This window comes from Macrobrachium nipponense, chromosome 1, assembly GCF_015104395.2.
Source record: "Macrobrachium nipponense isolate FS-2020 chromosome 1, ASM1510439v2, whole genome shotgun sequence".
Taxonomy (NCBI): Eukaryota; Metazoa; Arthropoda; class Malacostraca; order Decapoda; family Palaemonidae; genus Macrobrachium; species Macrobrachium nipponense.
Genome location: NC_087200.1, coordinates 21,203,075 through 21,225,791, shown reverse-complemented (window position 1 = coordinate 21,225,791; position 22,717 = coordinate 21,203,075). Strand labels below are relative to the sequence as shown.

The window sequence follows — 22,717 nt, the reverse complement described above, 5'->3', positions numbered from 1 at the left end:
CAGTGGATATATATAAGGTTTACAATTAAAAGTGGCTATACAAGGTGTAAAACAGGAATATCTTTTAGACATTTGGTATTCTTGGGGACTTAACTGAAACAAGATCAAGTGTTATGCATAAGTATGCTTCGTTGAAAATCCATCAAATTTTTCCTTGAACATTTTTCAGAAATGGAACGTCCTCTCAATCGGCTTGAGTACACACTAGGACCCGGTCTTGATCTGGAATATGAGACAGATCCTCAGACTTCTGCTCCTGAGCCTGCTATGTATGAAACTGCATATGTGACCTCCCACAAAGATAAATGTCGCAGCAGCTGCATTCACCTTGGGATGGGAATTTAGTAGCCACTGGTAGTGTAGATGCTTCCATTAAGGTAATTTATTACTTAATTTTCTTATTTCTTAATTTGTTTAGAGGACACTTTTTTCATACCATACGATAATTATGCCGATATTATATCATCCCATGTAATATCTAATCTTATCTTTTTCAGTGATAGCATGATTGCCTTAAGTAATATATACTTTTGTACATGGAACTTACCCAGCAGATATATACTTAGCTATAGACTCCGTCGTCCCCGACAGAAATTCGAATTTCGCGGCACACGCTGCACGGTAGGTCAGGTGATCTACCGCCCCTGCCTGCTGGGTGGCAGGAATAGGACGATTATCCGTTCTAGAAATCAGATTTTCTCTGTCGCGGTAGTGTCAACATACGTTGTTGCTACCTCCTGACTTGATTTTCGTTTTTTCATCGCCATCGACCTTCTGGGCTGTCTTTTGCAGGACGTACTGGGTCTTTGGTTTGGCGGATACGCTTTTATTAACTTTTAATGAATTTGGCTTCGAAATTTCGAAGAAAATATTACGTGAACTACCTCGAATTTTTCGGTAGACATTATATTTTGCAATAAGGGAAATATTGATATTTTTTTTTTCACTAATACGTGTATAAGTGTTAGAACTTGATGAAGGAAATATAAGATCTAACTTCCTACTTTAGGAAGTCAGAAAGCATATAACTAGATACGCTTCCTTTAGAAGCTTTAAGAGCTCTCGTACTAACGAGCAGTTAGAGTATTGACAATTCTAAGTAGTTGTTGCATCCTCATCACCTTCTTACTCCACAGAATCTACAAATTCATATGTGCAAATTTGAAGATAAATGGATGGAGCTCAAAAGGCGAGCTCTAAAAAGGTAAGAAGTGAATATAGTGTTCCCAGTGCAGTGGAGGGTGCGTCTGATCGGCTCCGTAGCGCTTCCAGGCCTAGACCTCTTCCAAACTCCCAGACCCAAGTGGAGGAGGAAAGTCGACAGCCGCAGGAAGGTTAGGGAGAACCCCCACGGTCAGGCGTCCCCTCGGCAGGTTCTGTAGAACGTCCAGACTGCCAAGGATAGCCATTGATAAGGCATCCTTAAAAAAAGTGCGTCTCTTCATCTTACATCCGAAACGACGAAGAATGTATGTTTGGAGTGATCTAGCGCGTTCTCTGAAAACTAAGAGAACACTGAGCAAGAGCCAGCCGCTGCCATGAAGCCGCGTTCCAGCAAGCTAGCGTGAGGTACGTTCCTATAGCCAGCAGCGAGGCGCGTTCCAGCTAACAGACTAGCGCGAGCCGCGTTCCTACAACCAAACGCGAGCCGCGTTCTAGAAAAATTTTTTCTTGGCTTGCAACAAGGCGCCTTCAAAGAGACGAAGCGCCAGCCTGGCGCAAATTGCGCCAGAAAAACAGACGGCTAGAGCAAGGAGCCTTACAGTAGAGTGGCAATCAGAACGATCCTTCCATTGAACGTTTCCGGGCAAGAGGCTCTTTCTAAAAAAAAGGGGTCTAGTAGGCGCTCGGAACTGTCAGGGCGCACGGGACCTTCCACGCAAGCGGAACGTTCCAGGAGCGAGTCTCCTTTCTAGCGCGCGGAACATTCCAGGCGCGCGGAACATTCCAGGCGCTAGGTGCAACGGATCCAGGCGCCAGAATATCCTTTCTCTATCTGCCTCGGCAGGGAAAGAAGGTAGTAGAGTATCTGCTGTATGAGAATACGATACGGCAAATCATAAGCACATACCGTAGTTACTTCTTTGCTGAGCAACTCAATTACCAGTATCCTTCCAGGAATTTCATAGGAAGGACTACGCTTAAAGGGATTGTTAAGACAACACCTACTTAGCTTCTAGATATATCGAAGTCTTGTTTCGCTTAGATATGCATTATAAGAACTCCTGAAGTTCGATAATAATGTTATAAGATTCCTTTATTAAATGGAGTAGCTGGCAACTCTGGAAGAGTAAGGCCAGTCGGCTAACGAGACTGCTATCGCTTAGGCACCACGCAGTACAAACAACAAGAAGCAGTATCATGTAGGTGTCGTCATGAGTGGGCGGTAACATATGTCTCTCCTCGGGATGGAATGAATAACCGTGTCTCTCCCCTACAATCGTGGTTTTAGCCTCGGATTGAGGGGATAGTTAAGCAAACATAAATAAAATATTGTCTGCCTTTTGCTAAGAAGCTTTCAATAAGAAAGATATTACATTCAAATGCTGTTTACCGTAGTAACAGTTTTTAAAGGATTCTAACGCAGCGAAACTCTATATTGTATAATGCTCTCATGCTTACGAAAGCATGGCTTATTAGAGACATGCTTAGTGAGAAGATGAATGTAGTAGAGAATTCACTTTAAGACTACGGTATGGTCAAGTCTTATGCACATACCGAGGTTAACTACAGAATTCCTAGTATCCTTACAAAGGTTTCCTAGATTAATGCTGTTTACCACAATGTGACAGATTATAAAGGATTCTAATACGGCAGCGCGCGATATATATAATTCTCTCATCCTTTTCGAGAAACGCACACAACCTTTTTAAATTCGGATATTGCTCAAGAGAAGTTGGTGAGTCGGATGGGAAACATTCTCTTAGTGGGGCAGAAGTTGTTTCCCTGAATGGACTATAACTAACGTATATAAAAGTTTTTCCCACTAAGAACGGAATTAACATGTGAAGGATGTCGGGTACCATAAAGGCATAGATGTTATGGCACATAACCTAAAAAGAACTAGAAGGAAGCGCCAGCCTGGCGCAAATTGTGCCAGAAGCACCATCCAAGATATTTTCTCGTTTTGTTAGCGAGTTATAACCTAAGAGTCCAGTAGCCTCTCGGACAGCAGGCTCGGTAACGGCAAGATTCGTTCCTGATTTCGTTACCCTATTTAATCGAAAAAGGGCGCTTACAAGGAATGATGAAATGATTTATTTAATCACTTAGGCCAATTCCACGACTCTCTCATATCGCAAAGAGCATCGAGAATCTCTTTTTTCGCCCCGGTTCGCGTTAAACAAAAGAGAACCTATTTGGGAACAGACACGGAACGTAACGATCCTTAAAGAGGTTCGATGCAGATTTTGCATGTCCGTGCGAACCTTCTCGATCGAAGATAATAACTGTTAACATATGTCTAACATTTATTGAAAAGAGTTGTGAGAACCTGCGGAAAGTCTTCTTCATAGATCTCTTTGTAAGGTAGAAGACGAACAGGCTTCCTTTAGACTGCTTCTTTTTCCTCGAACCAAGAGAGGTAGCAATATAAGACATCTTTAAATGTAAAGAAGGGGAATAAACTTTAGCCTTTTTTCCCCTAGTTATAAATTCTTAACAGATATTAAGATAATTGGGCGTCAAAGGAAGAGAGGATGTATGCCTCATTTTGGCCTTCCTTAGAGAGGTTGGATTCACAGAAGTCAGTTCGTTCTTCTCACAGCATGTTTCGTAAGGCTTTTCCAAGAGTATCTGGATATTCTATCAGAATCTATTATAAAGTAGACCTATAAAACCTCTCCACTCTGAGTCTGTCCGCGTGCAGACTGACCAGAAGTGGACATGAATGAGAGGTTTTTCAAGGTAAATGACAATAGTCATGGCTAAGACATAGAATTGCTGCAGATCGTGCTAGATGGAATGAGGAAACTGTCCTCTTCCGATACCTCTGTGAACCACATAGCGAGGTTTTTTCTTCACTTTCAGAGGGAAGAATCACCTATGCTATATATCTGCTATCAAAGAACGCAGTAAAAGGCCATACTCTGTCTCTACAAAGGGAATTAGAGATAACAGAGGATTAAGATCTTCGGGATCTTATACGATACCGCAATACGACAAGAGTAGGATATCATGTAACTTCGAATGGGATTTTTTTTTGTGGCCACAGATTCCGTGTTCCGACAAAATGGAACTGCTCCTCATCTAACTTCTTTGAGGAAGTTTATGAAGGAATTCTTTGTTTCTCTTAACCCTAAAACGACCAAGAAGACAAGTGAATTTTTTGTGCATTGGAATCTCGCATCAGATTCAATGGAGACTCGGCAATGGGTTCTTGCCAGCATAGTATGTCTGGCAAAAGAAATAAATCCCTCTATTCCTGACGCAACGCTTTCAGAGAGAAGTTTAGTTGCCCAGGCAGGGTACTTACATTTCATCTACAGAAGAAGAGATGGTTTTAAACACGTTGCCTACAGAGTCTTCGGGGTGCGATGATGGGCTCAAAATGCTTCCAGAAGGTATTCAGAAAGGATACAATAAGAGCTAGAAATCAGGGTTCCGCCCAATTTTAGCTCAGTCTCTCCTTCGACTTCCAGACTCCTTCCCTTCCTTCGGGCAAGGATAGGGAAGATCTGCAACGAGGAACCTCATCAACATGTAAGAAGAGATCTCGTTAGCAAAAGAAGTGTTCACGAAGGATCCTCCTCGGAGGAAGACTCTTCTCTCTCGTGTTGTTAGATATCCTGTCGTCTACTGGGTGTAGCTGACTAAAATCACCTCCCCTTGCCAGGGGCCAAAACCGCTCAAAGAAGAAGTTCTTTCCACCTTCTCCAGTCTCCTGATAAAACTATGTGGTTGTTCAGGATCTCGGACAATGTAGCGCCAGCCAAGCGCCAAATGCCAATACAGGCGAAAAACGCCAGAGGCGGACAGTTCCAAGGAACTCTGTCATGGTCGGATACTGAGAAGGGAGCGGGCCTCCAACCTGGCGCAAATGCGCCAGAGGCGAACAAATCGGACAGATATAAGAGTGTCCGATGTGGACATCGTCAGACAGCCTAGAGACTCTTCCAAGCTCGAAGCTCCAGCAAGTGTGGAGGAGCCAAGCCAGGCGCGAGGCGCCAGCCAGGGCTCTAGGAAGCCAGCCTCCAGGCTCTAGGATGCAGTCCATGGCTCTAGGAGGCCAACCCAGGTCTCTAGGAGGACCAGCCAGCTCTAGGAGCCAAGCCGGAGGCTCTAGGGAGCCAGGCTCTAGGAGCCAGCCAGGCCTAGGAGCCCCAGTCTAGGAGCAATCATGCTCTAGGTAGCCAGCCAGGCTCTAGGAGCCTGCCAACCAGGCTCTAGAGCCAGCCAGGCTCAGGAGCCAGCCAGGCTCTAGGAGCCAGCCAGGCTCTAGGAGCCGCCAGGTCTAGGAGCCAGCCAGGCTCTAGGAGCCAGGCAGGCTCTAGGAGCCAGCCAGCTCTAGGAGCCAGCCAGGCTCTAGGAGCCAGCCAGGCTCAGAAGCCAGCCAGGCGCCATCCAGGTGCCAGGCTCCTTCAAGGCTAGGCTCCAGTCAGGATTGAGGATCCATCCAGATGCAAGGCTCCTTCCAGTAAAGAGAAACCTAAAGCTCTGTCATGTAAGAGGGCTAGTCCCCATTGATATGATACAGGTAAGGCTCTGCCATGTAAGTGGGTCAGCCCCATTGGCACGATCCGAGAAGGCTCTGTCGTGTAAGCGGGCTAGCCCCATTGACATGATCCAGAAGGGTTTGTCAGTCATAGGTCCCTACCTCGCTGAAACTCTTGAGGCATGCAGACTCATAGACAGTAATCATGAAGTCTTCTGCCAGGCTCCAGGTGCCTTCCAGGCGCAAGGCACCAGCCAGACGCAAGGCTCCAGCCAGGCGCGAGGCGCTAGCCAGGAAGGAGCCAATCAGGCACCAGCCAGGCGCGAGGCGCCAGCCAGGCGCAAGGCGCCATCTAGGCGCGAGGCTCCAGCCAGGCTCTAGGCGCCATTCAGGCGCAAGGCTCCAGCCAGGCGCGAGGCGCTAGACAGGCGCTAGGCGCCTGCCAAATGCGCTAGCCAGGCTCCAGGCTTCACCAGAAGAGATCTATATCAAAGAACGCCCTGGCCTTCTTTGAGACATTGTGATCTCCTAAGCACTTGATAAGTGCATTGATGATTCCTTCAAACAGCTGAGAATAAAAGCGCATGAAGTGCGAGCTTTTCCGAATTCTGTTCTTTCCCTAACAATATGTCATAAGGGACATATTAGCTGTCACATACGGGAGATGCAACTCTGTGTTGACTTCCCATTATCCGAAGGATGTCAAGATAACCTTCGAGGGATCCTTCTCTCTTGGTTGATACGTGTCTGCGGATACATTGCTGGGATAGGGAGCAGATACTGATCCTTAACTAGTGAGTTAAAAATTTTATTTAACGTCGTGTTTTTTCTTTGGGTTGTTTGAAAGGAGTTTGTAGATAACTCTTTTCAACTTAAGCCTCTAACCTCGTGTTAGGATCAGGTGATCGGGATCGGTTTGTTGTGCTCCTTAATTATGCCACTAGGCATAGGCATATTGTCATGTAAGAGGCTCTGTCGAGTAAATGGATAAGACCCCATCGACAGACCCACAAGAACTCTTAGCCATAGGTCACATCCTCGCTGAGGCTCTTGAGGCGAAGCAGATTCCTAGGCATTAGCCATGGAGGCTTCCGCCTGATCAAGTAGGAACCAAGGTTTTATTTATTTATTACCCTACAACGTATGTTGTTTACCTGTCTATTCAGTAAATAGTTGTCTCTTTCCCCACCACCAAGGGTGTCAATCAGCTAAGTATATATCTGCTGGGTAAGTTCCATGTACAAAAAATGATATTGTTAAGATACAATAAAGTTTTGTACATACTTACCTGGCAGATATATACGATTGATGGCCCCACCCAACCTCCCCTCAGGAGACAGGTGGAAGAGAAAATCTGGTTCTAGAACGGTAATCGTTCCTATTCCTGCCACCCAGCGGCAGGGGCGGTAGATCACCTGACCTACCTGCAGCGTGTGCCGCGAAATTCGAATTTCTGTCGGGGACGATGGGGGGGAGTCTATAGCTAGTAATATATCTGCCCATGGGAAGTATGTAACAAAACTATTTATTGTATCTTAACAATATCATTGTATAGACAAAAGCATACTTTACTCATTCCCATGGGGACTGAGAAACAGACATGAGAGCCAAGGTGTTTTAATTTGAGGGAATTAGTCATAATGATGAATAACTGAAAAATAATTATAACTTGTTAACACAAATATACTATTATTAAATTATCATAGTTTATGTATGGTTCCTTGGACAGCGACTCATATAAAAATGGGAACCATTGGGAAGAAAGTGTATGATTCCTTGGAGATGGTTAGATTCAATTTAAGGTTAAACCAACTTGGTTGGCAGTATGTACTGGGTTTTTGCACAAATTGCAATTACTATTGCTTTATAAACAGTTTTCTACATGAAAATTATATTACTGATATGTATAATAATCTTAGCTTTAGAGATAATAAGAACATTAATTTAGTAATACTTTGTTCTAACACAATTGCATACAATATATATATGCACATTCATTTGCCAATGACAACAAAGTAAGCCACTCAGTTGACTAAAGGCAAGGTTTACCTTTGACTATTTTTATGCCTGCAAGATTAGAGTGGCCATCATAGTTTCTTTCAGTAAAGTTAGTCTTTGTTCAACAGGCTCATGTACTGAAGAGATGTCCTGGCATGATTCTGTGAATAGTTTATATTATTTACATTTTTTACCTTTTGTCATCATCTTATACTGTATATCCAATTATTTTTGGTATATCATCCATTTTTAGTTGGTTATGCCTCTGCCCGAGATATATCTCTTTAAATAGTGTGGTCTGTGGTAGGTTTCGTGGTTCCAACACTAGCAGTTTGTCAGTTTTTTGAAAGATTTACCAGAGATTTTTCACATTCACAATTGATCCCTGATCCTCTTTTCTTGCTGAGAGCAACCAGATTTGCTGAACCGCAGTACCAGTGTGCAGTTAATGTGCTTCACTGTCAAACTTACCTGTTAGAGAGGTCCTTTATTCCCTCACTCTATGGAACCCTGTGGAACAGTCTCCCTGAGGATGTTGTGCAATTGAAACAAAAGTTCAAGCAAAGATGCAATGCATTATAATACGTACTTACATTTTAATTATGTACTTACCCATTAATTTGTAGCTAAAAGTTTCACTCTCCCAGCAGTTTAAAATTCCTAAATTTGTGGGTTACGCTAATTTTTCTTTTGTTTTGACTAGTTAACAATGACATGCCCAGTTTTTGGGGAAAGAAGGAGGAAGAACTCGAAAAAGAGCTCGGTTTGTGTCTGCCGCCGATGGCTATACAGTGGTCCCCCCGTATTCTCGGTGGATATACCAGACCCCCCCCCATGAATAGTTAGAACCCAGCAAATAGTTGGAACCCCTATAAAAATGCTTTAAACCTCATATTTTGTTAGAAAAACTCAAGAAAAACCCACTTAGAATTTATATACCTGTTTTTTTTAGTAGTTATATCACAAAAAGTGCATTTTATGATGACATTAATAAAAAAAAAAAACAGGAATTTGTAGATATTTCTCATAGAAAAATACTGTGAATAGCCAAATTTTCAGCGAATAATGCAGGAAATGTTCCAGAGAGAAATCCGCGAATTTGGGGTCCACTGTACATTGGTTGTCGGCTGGAGTGGATTCTGAAATTCTTCACTTTTCTGATTGTTGGTTCAGCACAATTGGTGAAGCATTTTCATTTGTTGGCCAATTTGGCATTATTCAGATAGTGTTAGTTCTTTTTAGGAGAGCTCATAATAACTTTGACTTTTTGTTACCAACTTGACTAACTGTTTGTGATGATGTGGGACTCAAGTTCTTCCAACTTTGGATAATTTGCTAAAGGTTGTGACAAACGTTTGACCAAAGAATCTATGATTCTCATACCTTGTGCTGGATTGCTGCAGACATGTATCTTCTATTGACTTGAGATGTTCAGATTATATTGACTGGGACAAAAGAACATGGAAAAATTTACTCTCACTTGAAAAAGTTAGCTAGAGACAGGAAAAGAAAGGCTTTGGCTAGGGCAGAATCTAAATCCTCTGAATTAAAATCAGATTTAAATGTTCCTATCATTTTTGCTATTCCACCATCTCCAGTTTCAGGCTCCCACACTTCCAATCCCAACTCCATCACCAGCATCGAAGAAATACTGTGGGAGCTGTGATAGGTCCCATGTACACTTTAAATGTTACCTCAGTTTGAATTTTGATATTGTAAATATGTTGTCTCAGGATGATATAAAATGAGGTGGCATGTTTAATCTCTTGTTCGTTTGTCCGCAATAGTGAATCAAAGATAGTGGTCATTTTGGACTTGGTCTCCAGGTGGTCAACAACGAATCTGCATAAATCTTGAATAATGATACTTTGACGCTTGTAAACTAGTTTTTGTACCAGATTTGTTAATATTAACAAACAATAAGCAAAGAGGTACCAAATATCAATATCAAAGGTTCAAACTGATGGTCACGAAATTGGCATGTGGGACCTAACTCAGCCCATGTGGTAAAAATGTAGGGGCATTTCTATGATTACATCAAAAGTGATTGAGCAATGCCTTCCTAAAAAAAAAATTGCTTTTCTCTTCTACTTCCAGATAAATGCAATATTTTGTTAGGAATTGGAGGTTTTCATTTGGAGAAAGTGACCATTTGTTGCCTCAGAAAATATCTAGGGAAAAGTGGCATTCACAATGTTCTGGTTGATTCTGGTTGAAAATGAAGTTTTTGGTCTTGGTGTCGTAAATCTGTAATGGACGGAGGGAACTATTTCAGAGGGAGAAAGAGGGATGTAATAGCTACTGGCTTGTACAGTTGGTAATGTATTGGCCTTGTAATCTCAGATACTGTTCGCTCCCCATCATGGGGCAAATAATGAGACTGTTTACCAGATGGTTACTACCATGAGTGACTTCATGGTGGGGGCTTGGTGTTACCCGGCTGATGTCTGCCTGAGAGGCAATAGCCTGTGGGAGGACTGAAACCACTAAACTTTTAACTTTAAACTTTAATACTAGAATCCTTAGAGCATCTTCAGATTACAGCTTTCTTGCAGAATTTTGATATTGGAGTTTTTTACAGAGCTCTGGGAAACAAATGGAAAGCTTAAGTCACTGCTTGAAAACCCCACAGAAAACCAAGAGCTCATTTGCAAAACTTGGGATATGTACATGAGCCAGCATACCATGTTTGAACAAGCTTTTGATGAGTTCAAATTGCATGGCTTCAAAAAGACTGTTTTTCCTCTATTGGAACAAACTCCTAAATGAAATAGCTCCTCTTGCAAGATTTAACCAGGTTCTTCCATGAATGGGGATTGGAACCTGCATTTGTCAGCTGTGTTGTGCAACTACCACAGTGCTTTGCATTTGATAGGATCAATTACAAAAGATGGCTACCACTCATTACAAAGATGTTTGGCTCTGGCTCTGCCTCAGAAATTCCCAGATATTCATGCAGCATTCTTTAAAGGTGACTGTTGTGAGACATACTGTTCTAAAAAGGAAGTACCGTACCAGTTGACCAAGCCCTCGAAAAATAGTACAAGAAGCCAGCCAAAAGTCAATTTGGGGTAATAGGTTTCACTTGCAGAAAAGAGGCTGCTTGCAGATGGAATGTGATAAAGCACAAGGCCAAATACAGAAAGTTCTATTATGAAGCATGTGAAATGGATGAGGATGACGAGTTCACTCTTCATCATAAATTTTCAAGGTCTAATGACAGAAGCAGATGCAGTGTGTTGCCTCCATGGTGGGATACATAATACAATATGGAAATCCCTTTGATATTGACAAGCCAACAAGATTATTCAATATTTCAACTTGCACAAAAATCAACAAGTTGACAGATTAACTTTTAAACTGCTTTGCCTTAGGTGAGACTGCTAGAAAACAATTTTGCTCATCTCGTAAATAGAAAATCTGCAAAACCTTTTGATTCCATCTCCAAAACGAGGAAGAACATCAAATCTCCACCAGCCCAGTTTAATTATGACTAGAATAAAGATACTGTTAAGTTCTTGTGGATCATTGACCATGCTCGCTTAAGAAACATTGATCTTCAAGCTTTGTTAAGTTCCGAAATAATGCCAATCTCCTCCTACTTAACAAAGGAAGGATTCATAGGTGAATAAAAAAAAAGGCTGATTTTGCTACTGAACTACAAAAATTACTTCTTAAGGAGACATCATCATCGCTATCATCAACTGTTATTGTCGCAGCATTAGCATAGACTTTATGGGGCAAGCCAGGAAAGTTCCAGTGAAACAGATGAAATTGAAAACATACAGAGACTTTGCACAAAATCTGTGGAATTCGTTTCAATCTCATTCAAGTAAATGCGGTTGCATTAACATTGTCTTTGATTTACACAAGGATTGGAGTATTAAAGGCAGTTAGCGTAATCGAAGAAGAAAGTGGGTGTTGTATATAACTTGGCACCATTGAGGTAGGTAGAAAACTTTTGGGCCCTCTCAGAGAAGAAGTTTGCACTTCAACTTGCATTTCATTTAATATGACAAATGTCTCTTCTTGGGTCGATCACATAAAGATGGTAAAAGAATGTGTTTGTTTGACGTTAACCATGCCGTCAGAGTTGGGAGATTTAATACATTGTCTTTACATCTCCAGACACTGATGTATTTACGTCTGCAATACACCATTATAGTAATTGAGGAACTTTTACTTGGAAGAACTCTGGTTCATATCTGGCCATAGTCAATCTAGAAGTGTAGTTGTTCATATTTGGCCACACTCAATCTAGAAGTGTAGTTCCCATTCATGACTTGGTTAGGACCATGGATTCAGATCTCTTAGTTGTATTACTTGCAGTTCATGTACTCACTGGGTGTTACACTACTAGCAAAGTAGGTATACACAACACACACACACAAAAAAAACAAAAAAATTTCATCAAAAGGAGAGAAGGTGGTATAGTCTCTTGTGCAGCTTTGGAAAAGAGGAAATTAATGATGAGATCATTACTAATGCTGAGTAATTCCTTCTCAAATGTATAACATCATGTGATTTGAGAGTTTTGATGAGCTTTGCTTCATCGTTTATCATACAGAACATCACAGTTTGATATCCTCCTCCATCTGCCTGTATCAAGCAGCAATCTAAGGGCCTGCCTGCAGTGCAAAATGTGGCTTCATGCTCTATTCCTTGAAGATATTCACCGGAATCCTTTTGACTATGGATACATGCTTGCTGATGACGAACATGGCAGAAGCACCCATTCCAGATGAGTTCCCAACATCTTGTACCTGTTTAAAGTGCCAACCAAAAGTTTGCTCCTGTTGACTGAGGGAAAAATTGCATGCTGCCATTTTTGAAGAAACTGAGAACATTAATAACATCAGCAAGTACCCTGTATGTACATCAAATGGTGTTCAGTTTTCTATTTGTATTATATAGTGATGAAGTAGTATACATATGCATTACATGTTATTTATGTGAAAATACAAGTTACTACCTGTTATTTTGTAAAAATACTTTATTTGATGTTTAGTAAAAAATTATGAGATCATAGGAATACAAGGTATAAAATTCCCAATTTGTCTTTAGAAACCATTTTACACTTTCAATTCTAAAACAATGATATCACCAAATTATTCACAAAGTGAGCATTACGTACTGTATTTGCAGAACTCTATTTCTGTATCATAAGCCAGGACCCAAAATGGCACCATTTGTAATTCAATGTGTTGAAAACTTGAGATTTTTCTTGTAGATTCATTTTAAACCCTAAATTCTGTTAGAATTTTATTCAGCATCAAGTTTCCTTTTGAGCAAGATACGTATAACATAGTACTCATGATTGTAGAACTATACAACTGCACTATTCATCACCATGGTCCATAATGGCTGCTATCTTTGATTCAATATGGTGGACAAATGACCATGAGCCCCAACATGCCACCTCTTAATAAATGCTCCAGAGACATCATATCATAGTATCCAAGTCAAAATGAGATGACATACAAGTGCACACAGAAACTTACTGCAGCTCTTAGAGTAAAAAGCTTGAGAACTTTGCTTTTGTGCAGACGATGGAGCAGCTTTGCTTGTGAGTGAAAGCCCATATGGACAAAGCTAAAAGTGATGGTGAAGTAGAGGAGGTGGCTGTTCATCCATCGACTCTCCTAGGCAAAGGTCACTGGCATACTCCCCAAAACCTGGGAGGAGTCTAACTGGTAGCCCAGAGGAGGTTGGTGGGGTCTGCTCATGAGTAGTTGCCCCCTCAGTTCAACCTGGTGACGCATCCCAGGTTGCAACCAAGAGTCATTGAAAAGGTCTCTCTGTGGATTTGCATAGTTAGTTGAGTTCAGAGGATTCCTTTCCCGTTGTCAGTTGCACTCAGGAAGTAAATCTTGTCCCTTGAAAAGGATTGCAATGGATGTAGTTCTTTCTCCAGTGGTTCTGTCAAGTGGTTTTAGAGAGCTGGAGGGCCCATCTGCAGTCACTGGGACAGCTCAGAGGTGTTTTTCTTCTGAGTGCCTCTAAGAAGCTGATGCTCCCCAGCGCCCAAGGCTCATCATCATTTGTATGCTCCTCACCAAGCGCCAGTGCTTCCTTCAACTCCTGCTCTTCCAGCAGCCCACGAGCACCCAGTAGCGCTTACACTTTCGGATGGAGCCAAGTGCTTGTTGGTGTCCGAACCCTCAGCAGTCAACAAGTGTCCAGTAGTGCCCCTTGTTCGAAGCCAGCAGGCTGAACGCCCATTGGCGCCTGCTTAATAAGACTCCCATGAAGCCTCAAGCACCTGTAGATATTATGTCATGAGTTGTGTGGATGTGGCTACGTCTAGCTCCGGTGGATATGGTTCTTTCTTGTTTCATTCGAAGATGAAGAAACAGAAGACCAAGAAGCTCCTTTGACTGTGTATGCTTCTTTGATGACGTCCTCTTGGCCATGTTTCTTACTTCTTTTTTTTGCCTCAGCTCCTTCGTCTCCTACTTCTACATTTATTGTAGAATGCTCTCTTCGTTTTCCTCTAACCTGCTGAAAATGGTCCTTGTGGGAAAGAGAGAACAAGGCAAGGCTTCCTTTTGATTCAGCCAGACATTCAGCTTTGCATTCCGCTAAAATTTTGTTTTCAGTCTCAGAATTGACACAGCTCTTGAAGAGTATTTTCAAAGTTTTGAAGTTATGAACTTTTTAGACTGGTTAGTGAGCCGCCATGTATCATAAGATTAGAGCATGTTCTGTCTTGCCTGAGAACTTCTCTGCAGACTGGCTAGTTCTTTCTTGTATCAACTAGGATATTAGGGATGGATCCCATGAGTTGGCCTCACTTTACATAATGGGGGAGCTTAAGAAGAGGGAGCTCAGTTGCTTTTATATGTCCAAAGGTGTAACCTCGACACAAAGATCAGCTCTTCTGTATTCACCTTTGGATAAGAAACATCTATTTCCACAGGCAATGGTTCTAGGTACAGTAATACCCCGAATTTAGGTGAGGTTAGGTTCCAGACCCCCTCGTGCAAGTTTGGCACAGTCTCTAAAAATGCTAGTAAATGCATACTCCTTGTTTGAACACTAAATATGACCTTAATCATGCTCCCTAAGTATTAAGCTAACTTTTAAATGATATTAAAGTTACTGTAATTTAATTTAAAAGTTGCTTAATACATTACACTTAAAAAAGAAATAAATGGTTGGTAAAAATATAGAAGTGTGTGAAGATTACATACATACAAGGTATTTCTGTCTTTTTTCCCCCCTTCTGGATCGACCGATCTGTTTAGAAGTCTTCTCAAACACTTTTAAGAAATTCTTTATATGCTGTCTCTCTCTTTGTTCTGAAATTCCTTTTCATGAACAAATGCTTTATATTTGGACTGATACAACTTAGTTGTTTTAGAACAGAGCATTTACAGTTCTAGATGGTAAAGGTAGAAATAGATCAATTAAAAATCATCGACCACTAACTGCAAATGTGAGAGAGAGAGAGAGAGAGAGAGAGAGAGAGAGAGAGAGAGAGAGAGAGAGAGAGAGAGAGACAGACAGACAGACAGTTGTCTATATAAGTATTAAGCTAACTTTTAAATGAAATTAAAGTTACGTAATTTAATTTAAGTTTGCTTAATACATCCCTTACCCTTAAAAAGAAATAAATGGTTGGTAAAAATATAGCAGTGTGAAAATTACATACGTTCAGAGAGAGAGATAGAGAGAGAGTTGGTAAAAAATATAGGTTTTATACATTCAACTTACCAGTCAGATATATACATAGCTATTACTCCGTCGTCCCCGACCAGAAATTCGAATTTCGCGGCACACGCGGCAGGTAGGGTCAGGGTGATCTAACCCCCCGGCCGCTGGGGGTGGCGGGCAATAGGGAACCATACCCGTTTTCTAATTCATATTTTTTCTGTCGCTTGGAATGTAAACAACGTTTGCAGTTCCTCCTGATGGATTTTTGTGTTTCATCGCCATCGATCGTCTGGGCTAACTTTTACAGGGAAGTAATGGATCTTGGTTCGGCATACGCTTTTGTTAACTTTTTGTTAATATTAACTTCGAAAATTTCGAAGATTAGTGACGGTGTAACTACCAAAGTTTTCGGTAGACACTCATGCACTTTCACGAAAGTGAATTACTTATACTTTCATGAAAGGGAAGGAATTACTTATATTTATTCGTTAATACAAATAAGTAGTTAGTTTGATTGAAAATGTATATTCTTTCTTCCTAGTTGGGGAAGTCAGAAAAGTAACTATCCTTTAGAAGCTTTATTAACTTTCTTGTGTTAACGAGCAATTATAGTAGTAACAGTACTAGTAGGTGTGCATCCTCATCACCTTCTTACTCCGCAGAATCTACAATATCATATTTGCAAATTGTAGACTTTGGATATAGTTCAAATGCGAACTCTTTGAACGTAAGAAGTGAATTTAGTGTTCCCCCATTCCATTAAATAGGAGGGTGCGTCTGATCGGCTCTGTCTCGCTCTCAGGTCTAGACCTCTTCCAAGCTCACAAGCCCAGAGGAGAAGGAATGTCGAAAACCGTAAGGAGGTTTCAGAGAATACCCCACCGGTCAGGCGTCCCCTCGGCAGGTTCTGTAGAGCGTCCCAGATGCCAGGGATAGCCATTGGAAAGGCATCCTAAAACAGTGTTTCTCCCTTTTTATGCCTACTGTTCCATGATGGATAGGAGAACTTCGAATGAATGAATTTGACGAAGATCCTCGTATAATGCCTTCTGGTAGAATTATTCAAAATGAGAATGACTTTAATCGATCACCTTTCGAATCAGGCGACGATTTAGCGCCTTCTAATATTAGAGATCATTCGATAACATTTGTGATAAAGTCATTGTTCGAACATTTTTTTCGCAACTAGACGAGAACGCTATCCCATGGGGGTATGAAATTGTTATTTCAACATAAGATTCCCCATCGGTGCATTTTTAGATATAGATCTATTCTGATTAGAATGATTTAGATTATTTGTCAATCGAATGAATTATATGGATCTCGTGAGTGATAAAGCATATATGTATGACTTTTAAGCTTCTAGCTCCTACCATGCTTAGGACAAATCGTCCTTAGGCTACGGTATCCGGCATGGCATACTCACATACCGAAATTTATGCTATAATGGTCAACTGAAATCCTTACAAAATTTCCTAAACTTAATACGGTTTACCTTAATGTAACAGTATTATAGAGTATTCTATTACGCTAGAGTATGAGTTATATGATGCTTTCGTGCCTTCGAGAGTGATCGGAGAAGCATATCTCTATTATTGGTGAATTGAGAGTAGGATAGAAACATTTTTCTTCGTGTTAGAAGAGGTTTCCATGAATTACCAGTACCCTCCTAGGACTTTCCTAGGAAGAAATTGTTTAAAAGGATTGTTTAGACGACACCTATTTAGTTTCTAGACTTGTCGAAGTCTCGTTCGCTTAATTATGCTTATATAAAACTTCCTGAAGCTCGATAAAAAATTTTAATAGATTCCTTTATTAAATGGAGTAACTGGCAACTCTGGAAAGGGAAGGCCAGTCGGCTTTCGAAGACTGCTTTCGCTTTGAATTGAGAGAGAGACCAGCGGCAGTACCATGTTGTTCTCAGTCGTGAGCGGTCGGTTACAGCTCTCTCTCCTGCGGAATGGGATAACTAACCGTATTTCTTCCCTACAATCGTGGTCTTAGCCTCGGATTGAGGGAATACCTAAGCTGTCATAAATAAATATTGTCTGCCTTTTGTTAGGAAGCTTTCAATAAGAAAGATATTACAACCTTTCAATGCTGTTTACCGTAGATAACATGATTAAAGGATTCTAATGCAGCAGAACATTATATTATTTAATACACTAATACTTACGAAAGCATGTCTTATTAGAGTACATACTTAGTGAGAAGAGAGATGTAATAGAGATTCACTTCAAGACTACGCTATGGTTAAAGTCTTTCGAGAAACGACACAACCGTATTTAGAATCGGATATTGCGCAGGAAGTTGTATGAGTCGAATGGGAAACATTCTTTTAGTGGCAAATGGTTTCCTGAATGAATGGATTATACTACGTATATATTAGTTTTTCATAATAAGAACGGAATTAACATATGAAAGGATGTCGGGTACCATAAAGACACAGATGTTCTGGCACATAACATAAAGATAATTAGTAGGAGGCATCAGCCAAAATATTTCTTGTTCAGGAAAAAAGAGAAGGGGGGGGATACGGAAGAATTAACCGAGGAAAGAAAAATTCCCCTTCCGATATACTCGAATTAGAGGAAAATTGAGAAGAAAAATCCAACTATGGAAGTACTGTAAAATTATAGGATTCTTACAGCACCTCTTCTTATTTTGATATCGAGATTTCCTGACCACGGTTGCAAGTAATGGGCCAGAAGCGTGACGCCTCCCAGGAGGGAGGCGCCAGGCAAGCGCGAGGACGCTGCGAGGCGCGTGACGCCAACCAGAAGCAGGACGCCTCCCAGGAGCGAGGCGCCAGGCAAGCGCCAGGACGCTACGAGGCGCGAGACGTCAACAAGAAGCGTGACGCCAGGCAAGCGCGAGGACGCTCCAAAGCGGTTGACGCCAGCCAGAAGCATGACTCCTCCCAGGAGCGGGGCGCGAGGCAAGCGCCAGGACGTCTTCGAGGCGCGAGACGTCAACTAGAAGCAGGGACGCCTCTCAGGAGAGAGGCGCCAGGCAAAGCGCAGAGGGACGCTCCAAAGCGGGGTTGACGGCCAGCAGAAAAGCATGACCGGCCTCCCAAGGAGGCGGGGCGCGAGGGCAAGCGCCGGAGGCTTCGAGGCGCGAGACGTAAACTAGAAGCAGGACGCCTCTCCGGAGAGAGGGCCTAGGGCAAAGCGCGGGGAGGGACGCCTCCAAAGGCGCGTGACGTCAACCAGAGGCGTGACTCCTCCCAGGAGAGAGGCGCCAGGTAAACCGCGAGGACACTGCAAGTCGCAAGACGCCAGCCAGAAGCGTGACGCCTCCTAGGAGCGAGGCGCCAACCAGGCGCAAGACATCAGGATCTCCAATTTCTCAGTATTTGGAGATAGACTTTCCAAGGAGGTTTCCTCTTTGAGAAACTGACCACAAGATCAGTTTTTTTTTCCTGACAGGGACACAAGTTATCGCACAGGCGGCCGTGGCCCTTGTCAGGATTAACTGAAATTGTGGAAGTCTCTAACAATAACAGACTTCTCATGTCAGGTGATATAGTGGTCGCGTGAGCGACTTCTTTCCTGGCAAGAAAAGTTGTTTTGGGAGAAACTTGCTTTGCCAGATCAACCCTCTACTGACAATTATTCTAGATATCGCACAGGCAAACGTAGTACGTGTCAGGATAAGTGGGTTGCTTTATAGACCTTTACATGGTGAAGAGAACCGATATCTTTAGAAGTCTCTCGCTTTCCTCAACCTTATGAGACAAGTGATAGAAAATATACGGACTCATAAGTATTAATCTGGGTGCAGGTTTTAGAAAAGACCTTGGCAACCCCTTTTTTATTGCACGTTTCGGCTAGTCCCTTGAACCATGCAGCTCCTCTTTCATTGTTATTAACAGGATGTTATATTATCCTACTTCCCTATGTAAACATATAACAAGGGAGACCTTTGTAATGTTTTTGGTTTGGTTAATGGAAAAGACTCGTAAAAGCTCTCAGTATTGGGTGAGAGGCTTTTTCAAGTATTTGAACTGTACATTACGGCCTGATGTCCTAGGATAGGAATCTTGAATGATTCTCCTCGATCCTGGATCATTTATTAGGAGAATAGGATAATAATAATTTGTTGTTTTGCTGAATAACGATGATAGAATTTTCCGTTCTCTCGTTGCCCAGGCACAAGGACGGGAAGATAGAAAGACTTAGAGAGGTTGGATTCACAGAGGTCACGTTCTTCTCACAGCAAGTTTTTGAAGTCTTTTCCAAGACAGTCTGAATATTCTTTCAGCATCTATTTTTTTAAATGGGAACCTTAACAACCTCTCCACTCTGAGTCTGTCTGCGTGCAGACTGACCAGAAGTAGACATGAATTAGAGGATGTTTCAAGGTAAATGACAGTAGTCATGAATAAGATATATGATTACTGCAGATCGTGCTAGAGGGAATGAGGAAACTGTCCTCTTCCGATACCTCTGTGAACCACATAGCGGTTTTTTCTTCCCTTTCAGAGGGAAGAATCACCTTTGTATATTTCTGCTATCAAAGAACGCAGTAAAAGGCTATATACTCTGTCTCTATAAAGGGAATTGGAGATAGCAGAGCATTAAGATCTTCGGGATCTTATACAATACCTCTATACGACAAGACTAGGAGATCTTATAATTACAATGGGATCCTATTTGGGTGGGCCTCAGATTCCGTGTCCTGACAAGATGGAACTGCTCCTCATCAATGTTTTCCTCTTGGTACTAAAGGACCAAAAATGACAATTTGTGAAATTTTGGGCTTGGAATCTGGAATCAAATTCTAGAAAGACTAGGCAATGGGTTCCTGCCAGCATGGTATGTTTGGCAAAAGAACTAAAACCTTTTATTCCTGGATCAACGCTTTCAGATAAAGGATTCGTTGTCCAGGCAATGTATTTACATTCTCATCTACAAAAGGAGATAAGGTTTAAACGTTTTGGCTGTGACAGAGTCTTTGGAATACTCTGCGGGCTTAAAAAACCACTTCCCAGAAGGTTCGAAGAGATATTAAAGAGCTAGAAATCAGGAATCCTCCCAATTTCAGCTCAGAATCTCCTTAGACTTCCAGGCTCTTTCCCTGCCTTCGTGCAAGGATAGGGAAGATTTTGCAACAAGAGAACTCTTCAACATGTAGGAAGAGTGCTCGTTAGCAACGGAAGTATCAAGTATGATCCTCCTCGGAAGGAAGACTGGTCTCTCGGGACTATTAGATTTCCTATCGTCTACTGGATGTAGCTGACTCAAATTACCTCCCCTTGTTACGGAGGCCATAAGCTCAAAGTGAAAGAATTTCTTCCACCCTTTTCCATTCTCCTGTTAAACGATTGTGGATGTTCAGACTTTCGGACAATGTAGCGCCAATCAGGCGCCAAATGCCAAACAGGCGTAAAGACGCCAGAGCAAGACAGTCCAAATAAACACTGTCATTGTCTGATGAGGAGAAGGAGTAGGCCTCCAATCTGGCGCAGATGCGCTAGAGGCGAATAAATCAGGCAAATAAAGTGTCCGAGGTGGACATTGCCAGTTTTCATCGAGACTCTTAACAAGCTCGAATCTCCAGCAAGTGGGGAGAAGTCAGCCAGGCGCGAGGAGCCAGCCAGACGCGAGGCGCCAGGCAAGCGAAGCGCCAGCCAGGCGCGAGGCGCCAGCCAGGCGCGAGGCGCCAGACAGGCGCGAGGCGCCAGGCAGGCGCGAGGCGCCAGCCAGGCGCGAGGCGCCAGCCAGGCGCGAGGCGCCAGCCAGGCGCGAGGCGACAGCCAGGCGCCAGCCAGGCGCGAGGCGCCAGCCAGGCGCAAGCCAGGCTCTGGGCTTCATCCAGAAGAGTTCTATTTCAAAGAAAGCCCTGGTCTTCTTTGGAACAGTGGAATCTCTAAAGCACTTCTTGAGTAACTCGATGATTCCTTCAAACAGCTAAGAATTAAAAGCGCTTGAAGTGCGGGCTTTTAACAATTCTTGTTCTTTCCATAACAATATGTCGTGAGAGACATATTAGCTGTAATAACGGGGAGATGCAATCTGTGTGACTCCTCTTTGCACGAAGGAGATCAAGTGGGCCTATGAGAGATCCTTCTCTCTTTGTTATACGTGTCCACGGATGCGTTGCTGGGATAGGGAGACGACACTGATCCTTAACTAGTGAATTATTTTTTAATTTTTTTTTTTAACATAAGTGTATTATTTTCTGGGTTTATTTGAAATGAGTTTGGGGATAGCTCTTTTCAAATTAAGCACAAAAAAAAAAAAAAAAAAAAAAAAAAACCCTCGTGTAGGATCAGGTGATCGGGATCGGTGTTGTGCTCCTTAAATTATGCCAATAGGCATTGGTGTATTGTCATGTAAGTGGATAAGACCCCATTGACAAATGACCACTAGATTCTGTCAAGTAAGTGGATAAGACCCCATTGACAGATCTACAAGAACTCTTAGCCATAGGTCACATCCTCGCTGAGGCTCTTGAGACGAAGCAGACTACTAGCAATAGCTAGGAAGTCGACCCTTCGTCTAAACACATAGGAACCAAGGTTTTATTTATTTATTACCTACAACGTATGTTGTTTACCTGTATATTCAGTAATAGCTGTCTTTTACCCTCCACCAATGGTGTGAATCAGCTATGTATATATCCTGACTGGTAAGTTGAATGTATAAAAATGATATTGTTATGATATAATAAAGATTTATACATACTTACCTGGCAGATATATACAATTAAATGGCACCACCCAGCCTCCCCTCAGGAGACAGCTGGAAGAAAAAATATGAATTAGAAAACAAAACGGGTATGGTTCCTATTCCCGCCACCCAGCGGCGGGGGGTAGATCACCTGACTACCTGCCGCGTGTGCCGCGAAATTCGAATTTCTGTCGGGACGACGGAGTAATAGCTATGTATATATCTGCCATGTAAGTATGTATAAAAACTTTATTGTATCATAACAATATCATATTGTGGGAAGGTTACATACATACATACAGAAAGAAAGATAAGGGAAAATAATTTTTTATATGCACCATTTTGTAATTACAGTTATGTATATATTATTATTATTAGTATTAATATTTTAAAATATTAATAAACATATACATGTACCATAAAAATTCTCTCATCTCAGGAAGAGAGAGATAGAGAGAAATAGAGAAGAGTTGTATATACTAAAAGTGAAATGGAAAGATTATTTCTTTAAAATACTATCACATGTGAATTTGTAACTATAGTTACGTCAACCCCTGCTATTAGTGGACTCGCCTATTCACAGATTTTCTATGAAACCATATATGTATACCCATTATTTGCGGAAATTTGCCTATTTGTGGCAGTTTTCACTGAGAAGTATTCACAAATTACTGTATTTTCTTATAATTTTTGTCACTAAATGCACTTTTTGTGTAAAACTATTAAAATACTC

At 41.8% G+C, this 22,717-nt stretch overlaps 1 protein-coding gene across 1 annotated transcript in view; it reads left to right on the top strand.

Annotated features, from left to right (window-relative positions):
• LOC135219159 (cleavage stimulation factor subunit 1-like) overlaps positions 1–22,717 on the top strand; it is a 150,893-nt gene that overhangs the window by 29,996 nt on the left and 98,180 nt on the right. The window lies entirely within an intron of this gene.